Source organism: Theropithecus gelada, chromosome 12 (assembly GCF_003255815.1).
Source record: "Theropithecus gelada isolate Dixy chromosome 12, Tgel_1.0, whole genome shotgun sequence".
NCBI lineage: Eukaryota > Metazoa > Chordata > Mammalia > Primates > Cercopithecidae > Theropithecus > Theropithecus gelada.
Window position 1 is genome coordinate 80,365,778 of NC_037680.1, and position 10,410 is coordinate 80,376,187.

The 10,410-nt window shown below is 41.3% G+C and overlaps 1 pseudogene; it reads right to left on the reverse strand.

Annotated features, from left to right (window-relative positions):
* Positions 1–1,314: 1,314 nt before the first annotated feature.
* Positions 1,315–2,654, reverse strand: LOC112636235 (annotated as a pseudogene).
* Positions 2,655–10,410: the final 7,756 nt, after the last annotated feature.

Sequence of the window (10,410 nt, forward strand, 5' to 3'; positions counted from 1 at the left end):
TGAGGTAGCAGAATTGTTTGAACCGGGGAGGCGGAAGTTGCAGTGAGCTGAGATCGTGCCACTGCACTCCAGCCTGGGCGACCGAGCAAGACTCAGTCTCAAAAAAACAAAAACAGAAGCAAAAAACTGTTGCAGCAACTGATTAAACAAATATGTCTCATTAGGGAATCTTTTATCTGGCCGTATTACTCTCGTCCATTGTCGGGTAATTCTTTGTGTCCAGGAGAATCTAGAGATGCATTCTGTCTACACTCCGTCAAGACCATAAACAATTTATTTCTGTCCCATATTATTACTTCTATGATCAAGAACAACAGGGCTCTTGAAAGCCTTACAGAGAGGGTCACCTGAAACAGATTTTGATGACTTTCAACCATTCCTTTCCTGTCTGTCTTGCCCTCTCTTCTCTCCCCTTTACTTCTTTTTCCTGTGTTTGTTAGGAACGTATGATTGTTGTTGATTTTAGGGGTAAACCCAGAATCTGTTTTAGTGAGGGTTCTCCAGAGAGACAGAATCAATTATATGTGTATATCTATATATGATTATAAAATATCTTTAATTATATGTAATGCCTCTATAGATTATTATATATAACATATTTGTATTTTATATATATATATTTTGCATTGGTAACTATGAATTTCATTATGTGGATATCTACTGTGGCATGCATCTGTACAAACCTTTTAGGCCGTGGTCCACAGCTGGGTTATGCATAAAAAGGCATAAATTTTTCTCTCATTTTATTGCAATGAAGTTTACCGGTACAGAAAAGTCACATGACATTGGTGGATCAGATTTCTTAAACCCTGCAACATGAGGAACTCTAAATACAGTAAATATTGTTATACATTTAGACTTCCAATGTACAAGTACTTGGAAACAGTTATGCCCCTCACCAAGCTAGACTGGGGACATGAAGTCCAACAGCATCTGAATTGCTGTGAAGGCATAACTTTGCAAAACAGCAATGTAAGCTTACAGAACTTGCCTTTATTGAAGTGATATGTTCATGTAATTCCAGCACCTTCTCAATTTAATGAACCAAATTTACTACACTTCACTTCTACAAACCTAGATGAAACATGAAAAAGAAGCCATACAGTATAAATTGCAACTTCAGGAAAAGCTCCTGTGTTATTTTTCCAAATATTTTTTCCCACGTAAAATCAATGTCCAATAGTTCCTGGTATGTGGGAAGATAATATTTGTTAAAGTCACAATGAAGCCTTATTGATGGAAAATTGGCTATATAAACAGCACAAGTTGGGAAAAGGTTTAATCTCCAAACCTATTAGACAGGATGAGGTAAGATCAGTAACAGCCACCTTGCAGGATTACAGGAGGTCTCATTCCCTTTGGAGGTCGAGGAGGCCCACCCTGGAAAGGGGGCACCATTGGCGGTCCCTGCCCATATGGGGGGATAGCACCAGGAAGGTATCCTGGCATGCCTGGATGATGACCACCGTACTGACCATGAGGTGGCATTGGGGGTCTCACTCCTTGTTGCTGTGGGATGCCTGGCTATGGTCGCATCATATCTCCAATTGGTCCAACTGGTGGATTACTGATGGGGGCCTCTCCTTGCAGAGGAAGATTACGTTGCTCTCTAGGTAACTGTGCCCTTCTCTCTTCCAGATATATACCCTCTTCTGGATGGATCAACTTATTGGTTGCATTGGTTGCTGTAAGTGTAGCAGGCTTACTTGCTACTGAAGCTGCTGGTTTAACTGCAGTACTATTTGTTGTACCAGTGGTTGAATCTGTAGATTGTGTATAAGCAGGGAATGTAGGCTTTGGGGGTGCTGTAGTTGTTTCAGGGGTACTATTTAAGGGTTTGAAATCTGTACCAACAAGTCCTTGGACAGCTGCCTGAGCTTGTCCAGCACTGGGGAAAAGAAGCTTAGTAACTGGAAGCTGTGGTGCAGGTACAGTTGCTGTTGGTGCAGGTGGTCTGTTAAGACCCAGCCTGTGCTTGGGTCACTGGAGGAATTCTAGGACGTGGAATGGGGTTGGGGGTATGGAGGGGACACCTGGTGACATTCCAGGCATCAGAGGTGGTATTCCTGGTCCAGGTGGTATATTCCACCCATTGGCATCATTATGTTTTCACCAAAAAATGACTGGGTGCATTTTCTTTGATGATGCAATCCAGGTGGCATGCCTGGCATAACTGGTGGCATTTCTGGAATCAGAGGAGGAACACCTGGCATTAATGAAGTTATGCCTGGAGGCATTCCTGGTGCTCCCGTTACTGGTGACAGTCCTGGCTGTGCCACTGCAGGAATATAACCTTGTTGAAGTTGAACAGGTTGTGGTTGAAACGAAGTTGAGGCTGCAGAGTCGTCATCATCATATTCATCAGAATCATCTTGTTCCTTCTTTTTTTGGCTTTCTTATGTTTTCTCTTCAAGAAGTCATCGTCTTTCATCCATGTCTTTTTCTGGAATACTTTCCATACCATATATTTCCAATTCTATGTCTGTTATCCCAGGTATTGCATTTGGTACAGCATCTATTATTTCTTTATGCACCTGCATGCAATTAATAGCTAAGCCAGGTCCTGGATACAATTTCTTGTGACACATAGGACATTTAAAATGCTTTGCTTTTTGGTGCTGTATAAGGGTCTTCTCATCATCAAAGTCTCTATTACAATACTAGCACTGTAGCAGGACGAGCCGCAGACAAAGCTCCTCAGACACCGAGTTAAAGAAGGAAGGGGTTTATTCGGCCGGGGGCGTCGGCAAGACTTCTGTCTCAAGAGCCCAGCATACCACCCCCCGCAAAGTGAGCAATTCCTGTCCCTTTTAAGGGCTCACAACTCTAAGGGGGTGTGTGTGAGAGGGTCGTGATTGAGCAAGCAGGCGGTACAGGACTGGGGGCTGCATGCACCCGTAATTAGATCGGAACAAAACAAGATAGGGATTTTCACAGTGCATTACTATACAATATCTGTAATCTACAGATAACATAACCTATTAGGTCAGGGGTCGATCTTTAACTACCAGGCCCAGGGTGTGGCGCCGGGCTGTCTACCTGTGGATTTCATTTTTGCCTTTTAATTTTTACTTCTTCTTTCGTTGGAGGCAGAAATTGGGCACAGGACGATATGAGGGGTGATCTCCTCCCTTAGCACCACGGCTTCAGCTGTTTCGTCTTGCCCCGTAACTGCGCTCTACCAACAAAGTAAAAAGGAGGAGAAAAGCAGCAGGAGAAACAAGGCAAAAAAATCACTCATGTTCCCAACCAAATGGTTACCACTGAGTCCCACAGGGAGCAGACACAAAATGCTACATTATAAATATATACCTATAAGTATATTTATGAGTGTTTATAAGTATTATAAGCATATTATAAATATACTTATTTATTTATTTGAGATGGAGTCTTGCTCTGTTGCACAGGCTGGAGTGCAGTGACCTGATCTCGGCTCACTGCAACCTCCATCTCCTAGGTTCAGCACTTCTCCTGCCTCAGCCTTCCGAGTAGCTGGGACCACAGACGCATGCCACCATGCTCGGCTAATTTTTGTATTTTTAGTAGAGACAGGGTTTCACCATGTTGGCCAGGCTGGTCTCAAATTCCTGACCTGGTGATCCACCTGCCTCGGCCTCATAAAGTTCTGGGATTACAGTTGTGAGCCACCACATCTGGCCTATATTTATATATTATATATTTTATATATAACCGATTGTATATAAATATAAAAATTAAATTCTGTAATTATATATTAAAATATAATTTATATAGATTGTTATATGTAGATTTTTATATATTATATATAATCAGTTATATATTGTATATATAATTTGTATATATATAGACAGAGAGAGAAAGAGAAAGAGAGAGAAAGAGAAAGAGAGAGGTAGGATAAGAGATTTATTAGGGGAACGTGGCTCCCTTACAAGTCCAATGATAGACCATTTGCAAGCTGGAGAACCAGGGAAGCCAACAGCATGACTTAGTCCAAGTCTGAAGGCCTTGGACTATATAACTCTCAGTCTGAGGTTGAAGGCCCAAGTGCCTAGGAGGTGGCTGGTGCAAGTCCTAGAGTTCAAAAGCCCAGAGAACCTGGGGAGTTTTGACACTCAAGGGCAGGAGAAAGATGTCCCAGCTCCAAAAGAGAGAGCACAGAATTTACAAGTGGAGTCACATTTGCCTAGTGGATTACATCCAAATGCCAGTGAGCACTGATTTTGCGACATTGTAGCACAGTGAGTTCAGGGGCAGAGAGGCTCATATTTGAATCCAGCAGTTGCTTGCTCTGTGGCTATAGCAAATTACTTAATCTAGCTAACCTCAAATTGTTCAATAAAATAGGGATAATGAGATTGGTTGTTGTGAGGAATTAATGAAATAATGTATGCCACACTTCCTGGCATAATAAACGGTAGTTTTTATTACAACAGTGTCAGCAGTACTTGCCTTGGGGATGGTGCCGGGGAGACAGAGGAAATCTCAGTAGATTTTGATCACTGGCTTGGCTTCTGGAAAGGCACTTCCTAAATCTACAAAAGTTTTTGTGAGAAAGTAGAGAAAGGAGGAATCACATGTAAAGTGGCTCAGACAATTCATTGGGTGAGACCTTTTGAATTAGAAAAGCTCAAAAGGGGTAAGCACAAAAAATTTATGGGACAAAATAAAAATGCTGAGATGCAAGATGGGAAAGGAGGACTTCAGCTTGAATGACAGCCCTGCTAGAATTAGTTCAATGAGCGCTGTTTATTTATAAAGTCAGTAAGATAGTGGGACGCATAAAAGTCAAAGGGCAGGAAGTGGCTTGTCAGCTTTTCCCAGCACTGGTCTGACCTCAACTGTGGCTACTTTGTGTCTCCCCTTTAAGGAGGATGTAGGGAACTGGCAGAGCTCCAGAGAAGAGCAAAAATGTAATTAAGGCTTGGAAAATAAAGGCTATGAGGAGAGGCCAGAAAGCTGTAGGGTTATTTAGCTTAGCGAAGAAAGGTCCAACTGATTTGAAGGGTCATTAAACAGAAAGACATCGGTTGTTTCTCATCTCCACAAACAACAGGACAAGACGAAAGAAGCTTACAGTGCACTGGAGAAGGGTTTGGGCTGTGAGAATTGTTAACAAGGCGGCTCTCAAGCCTCGTGCTGGCAATTGAAAAAGAAAATGGATTAAAGTGCAACTACTGTGTGCCCACCCATTCATTCACATTGACTTGCAAAGGGTGTGTGTGAAGGTGGTTTCAGATACCAATGTTTGCATAAGTTTGAAAATAAACCTGTTGTTTCCTCGTCATTTGAACTCATTTAGTTGTTTACTATTGAAATCGAGATATTAACAAAAAGTTAGTTTGAAGGTCTAGATGCAAATTAGATCGGTTCAGAACTTTCCAGGTAAGGCCTTGCCCTATTAGGTTGGTTTTGACCCCCACAATCTTTTAGGCCAGGCTTATTCACTACATCTCAGGAGAAACTATATTTGGTTGTGACTTTTGGGAAGAGTCGGATAAACCCCAGCGCTGGCATCCATATTATTGCACAGCAAGGTTGCAATGATCTGAACCCGCAGGCCTCTCTGTCTTTCATTTTGGCCCTTTGGCTGGCGATAGAAAAGGTGGGGCCCTGCAAGGCTTACGAAGAGTTTCAGCTCAGGATGTGGTGGTGTCCAAGTTAGAGGGAGAGGAGTACATTTGTTTCTGTAAATATGTGGTCTCTCAATGCTTCCTGCTATGCTTCCAATTTAGGTGACTGAATTCAGTTTGGATACTTCTGCCACAAAATGAGGGCATACTTAGTAAAGATTTTTTTTTTTGAGACGAAGTCTCACTCTGTCACCCAGGCTGGAGTGCAACGGCCTGGTCTCGGCTCACTGCAGCCTCCGTCTCCCAGGTTCAAGCGATTCTCCTGCCTCAGACTCCCGAGTAGCTGGGACTACAGGCATGTGCCACCACATCTGGCTAATTTTTGTATTTTTAGTAGAGATGGGGTTTCACTATGTTGGTCAGGCTGGTCTCGAACTCTTGACCTTGTGATCCACCCGCCTCAGCCTTCCAAAGTGCTGAGAATACAGGTGTGAGCCATCCTGCCTGGCTGAGACAGAGTCTTACTCTGTCCCCCAGGCTGGAGTGCAGTGGTGTGATCTTGGCTCACTCAACCTCTGCCTCCTGGGTTCAAACAATTCTTCCGCCCCAGCCTCCCAAGTAGCTGGGACTACAGGCATGCACCACCACACCCAGCTAATTTTTTTTTGTATTTTCTTTTTTTTCAGTAGAGACAAGATTTTACCCTGTTGGCCAGGCTGGTCTTGAGCTTCTGACCTCAAGTGATCCACCAACCTTGGCCTCCCAAAGTGCTGGGATTACAGGTGTGAGCCACCGCGCCCAGCCTCAATGAAGATTTCAAAAAGACTAAAAGAGCTTTACCCATCATATTTCTGTTCTCCTTTCCATCTACCATCCTTTCCATTAACATTTCTGTTATTAATTTTCAATTACCTTAGTAATACAGAACAATATATCTTGGGATATTTCCATGTTTGCATGTATAGCTCTTCCTTTAACTACTACTTTTTTTATTCCTTGGTATAGATATACTGTCATTTATTTTTGACAATTTAAAAATATTTCAGTAATAATGATGAAGGCAGAATAATGGTTACCTTTGGAGAGGTATTGGTGGGATGTGGTATGCAGGAATCTCTGGGAGGATGCTATAAATAAATGTTCTATATTTGGCTCTGAGTGATTACATGGGTGTATACACATATACAAAATTGTCATTTGTATACTTTACATACTTTATTGTATACCTCAATACAAAAATCTTTAAAGTGAACTAAAATAATCATATTTTAAAGATATTCTAAAGTGTTAAATTTTATTTCTGAAGTAATAGGACAGGGATGCAGAAAAGGAGAGGTGGGGAGGAAGTGAGCTAACATTTATTAAGCACCTTCTATCTGTGTATTAAATAATTTCTTATATAATTATCAACAACTCTGTGGAGTGGGTATTCTTTTTTTTTTTTTGCGACAGGATCTCTTTCGCCTAGACTGGAGGGAGTGCAGTGGTGGGATCATGGCTCACTGCAGCCTCAACCTCCTGGGCTCCAGCTATCCTCCCACCCTAGTCTCCCTAGTAGCTGGAACTACAGGAGTGCTTGACCACACCCAGGTTTTATATTTCTTGTAGAGATAGGGCTTCACCATGTTGCCCAGGCTGGTCTTGAACACCTGAGCTAAAGTTATCTGCCCACCTCGGCCTCCCAAAGCACTGGAATTATAAGTGTGAGCCACTGTGCCCAATCATTTTCTTTTAATTTTTAATTTTTGTGGGTACATAGTAGGTGTATTTGTGGAGTACCTGAGATGTTTTGATATAGGCATGGAATGTGAAATAAGCACATCAGGGTAAATTGGGTATCCATCCCCTCAAGCATTGATCCTTTGAGTTACAAGCAATCCAATTATACTCTTTAAGTTACTTTAGAATGTACAATTAAGTTATTATTGACTATAGTTGCCATGTTGTGCTATCAAATAGTAGGACACATTCATTCTTTCTAACTATTTTTTGGTACCCGCTAATCATCTCCACCTCCCCTCAGCTCCCCACTAACCCCACCGCTAGCCTCTGGTAACCATCTTTCTACTGTCTATGTTCATGAGTTCAACTGTTTTGGTATTTCGATCCTACAAATAAGTGAGAACATGCAGTGTTTGTCTTTCTGTGCCTGGCTTACATAATGACCTCTGGTTCCATCCTTGTTGTTGCAAATTAATGGCTCTCATTTTCTTTTTTTATGGCTGAATAGTATTCCATTGTGTATGAGTACCACATTTTCTTTATTCGTTCATCTGTTAATGGACACTTAGGTTGTTTCTAAATCTTGGCTATAGTGAACAGTGCTGCAACAAACATAGGAGTGCAGACACCTCTTTGATATACTGATTTCTTTTCTTTTGGGTATATATTCAGCAGTGGGATTGCTGGATCATATGGTAGCTTAATTTTTAGTTTTTTGAGGAACCTCCAAACTGTTCTCCATAGTGGTTGTACACAGTGTATGAAGGCTCTGTTTTCTCCATGTCCTCACCAGCATTTGTTATCGCCTGTCTTTTGTATATAAGCCATTTTAACTGGGGTGAGATGATATCTCATTGTAGTTTTTATTTGCATTTCTCTGATGATCAGTGTTGTTGCACCTTTTCCTGTTCCTGTTTGCCATTTATGTCTTCTTTTGAAAAGTGTCTGTTCAAATATTTTGCCTATTTTTGATTGGATTATTAGATTTTTTCCTATAGAGTAGTTTGAGCTCCTTATATATACAGGTTATTAATCCCTTGTCAGATGGGCAGTTTGCAAATATTTTCTCCCATTCTGTGGGTTATCTCTTCACTTTGTTGATTGTTTCCTTTGCTGTGCAGAAGCTTTTTAACTTGATGTGATCCCATTTGTCCATTTTTTGCTTTGGTGGCCTGTGCTTTTGTGGGGTTTTGCTGAAGGAATTTTTGCCCAGACCAATGTCTTGGAGATTTTTCTAATGTTTTCTTGTAGTAGTTTCACAGATTGAAGGAGTGGATATTCGTACTCCATTTTGGTAGACGAGTAGACTTAAAAAGGTTAAGTTTGCTCAAATTCACACAGGCTTGGTAAATTACAGGGTCAGGCGTTGAACTAAGATCATTCCAACTCTAAAGTTCTGAATGTAATTCTGAAAAGAGGCTGTTAAAGTTTAAGAAAGTAGAGCTCAGAGGCTGAGTGAATTGCCCAAGATCATGCCAATCCACTGGTCTCCTAGCCCACTACAGTTTTTGAAAAAGATGGAGTCCCACCATGTTGCTCAGGCTGGTCTTGAACTCCTGGGCTCAAGTGATCCTTCCAAGTGAACCTCCTGAATAGCTGGGACTACAGGGGCATGCCACCATGCCCAGCTCCCCACTGCACTTCTGTGCAACAACTGACTTCCTCTCCATTTAATTTTCAGCATGTTCAATGATGTTATTCTTTTTTAGATCCTGGATGAAAATGCTTTAAAGTGAGGACTTACAGAGAAACTTCTAGAAATTTCCTACTGTCAATCAAACATTTGGGCCAGGCGCGGTGGCTCACGCCTGTAATCCCAGCACTTTGGGAGGCCCAGACGGGCGAATCACCTGAGGTCAGGAGTTTGAGACCAGTATGACCAACACGAAGAAACCCTCTCTCTACTAAAAATACAAAAAATTAACCAGGTATGGTGGCACATGCCTGTAATCCCAGCTACTTGGGAGGATGAGGCAGAAGAATCGCTTGAACCTGTAAGGCAGAAGTTGCGGTGAGCCAAGATCGTGCCATTGCACTCCAGCTTGGGTAATAAAAGTGAGACTCCGTCTCAAAAAAAAAAAAAAAAAAAAAAAAAATCAAACATTTAACATTCATAAAAGGGCGACCTTAAACTATTTGAGAGCCTGAGAACATTCTTACCATTTTGGTCCTAGGGCAACATAAAAATTATATGCTCTCATGGAAAATGATTTGGTTTTTGGCCTCACATGTGTGTATGAGAGTTAGGGACTTTCCTTATTTTGGAAGTTGTGGATGATGTATCACTTATTTGAAAGGTGGTAAGAATTGTTCAAACTGACCAAGGAGTATCTGCGGGCAATTTAGAAAATTAATACCAAAGTATGAAATGCACAAACCTCTATATCATTTTGGTTATAAAGACTGGCTTTCCCCTTTCTGGCTACTTCTCCGTTTAATTCATAAATAATAATAATAATAACGGCCGGGTGTGGTGGCTCAGACCTGTAGTGCCTTCTAGCCCTTCGGGAGGCTGAGAATGGCAGATCACGAGGTCAGGAGTTCGAGACCAACATAGTGAAACCCTGTCTCTAGTAAAAATACAAAAAATTAGCCAGGCGTGGTGGCAGGTGCTTGTAATCTCAGCTATTCGGGAGGCTGAGGCAGGAGAACCGCTTGAGCCCGGGAGGCAGAGGCTGCAGTGATCCGAGATTGCACCACTGCACTCCAGCCTGGGCGAAAGTCGAGACTTGCCTCAAAAAAAAAAAAAAAAAAAAAAAAAGTTAAGTTCCTCTTTCCACACTTTTCAAATTTAAAAACATTTTTTCCTTCATTCTTCTCCTCGACAAATTTTTTTTTCTACTTTTCACTACTGAGTTACATATGTTTTCATTAAATCTCAGCACTTGGCATGAGACTGTTTACATCGAATGCACTTATTTTTTAGAAATTGATAATTATTCTTTTTTAGTAATGACAGGATGCAACAAAAACACATATTCCTAATATAATCAGTGTATCCCCATAATTGGAGTAAATTCTATTCTGAAATATCATCTATTGAGAACTATGTCCTCAACAGCACATTTTCCAAAACTGTAAATAATAGAATCTTAGAATGTTAGCCACGTAAAAGGCCTAATTTTGCACACGAGGAAAA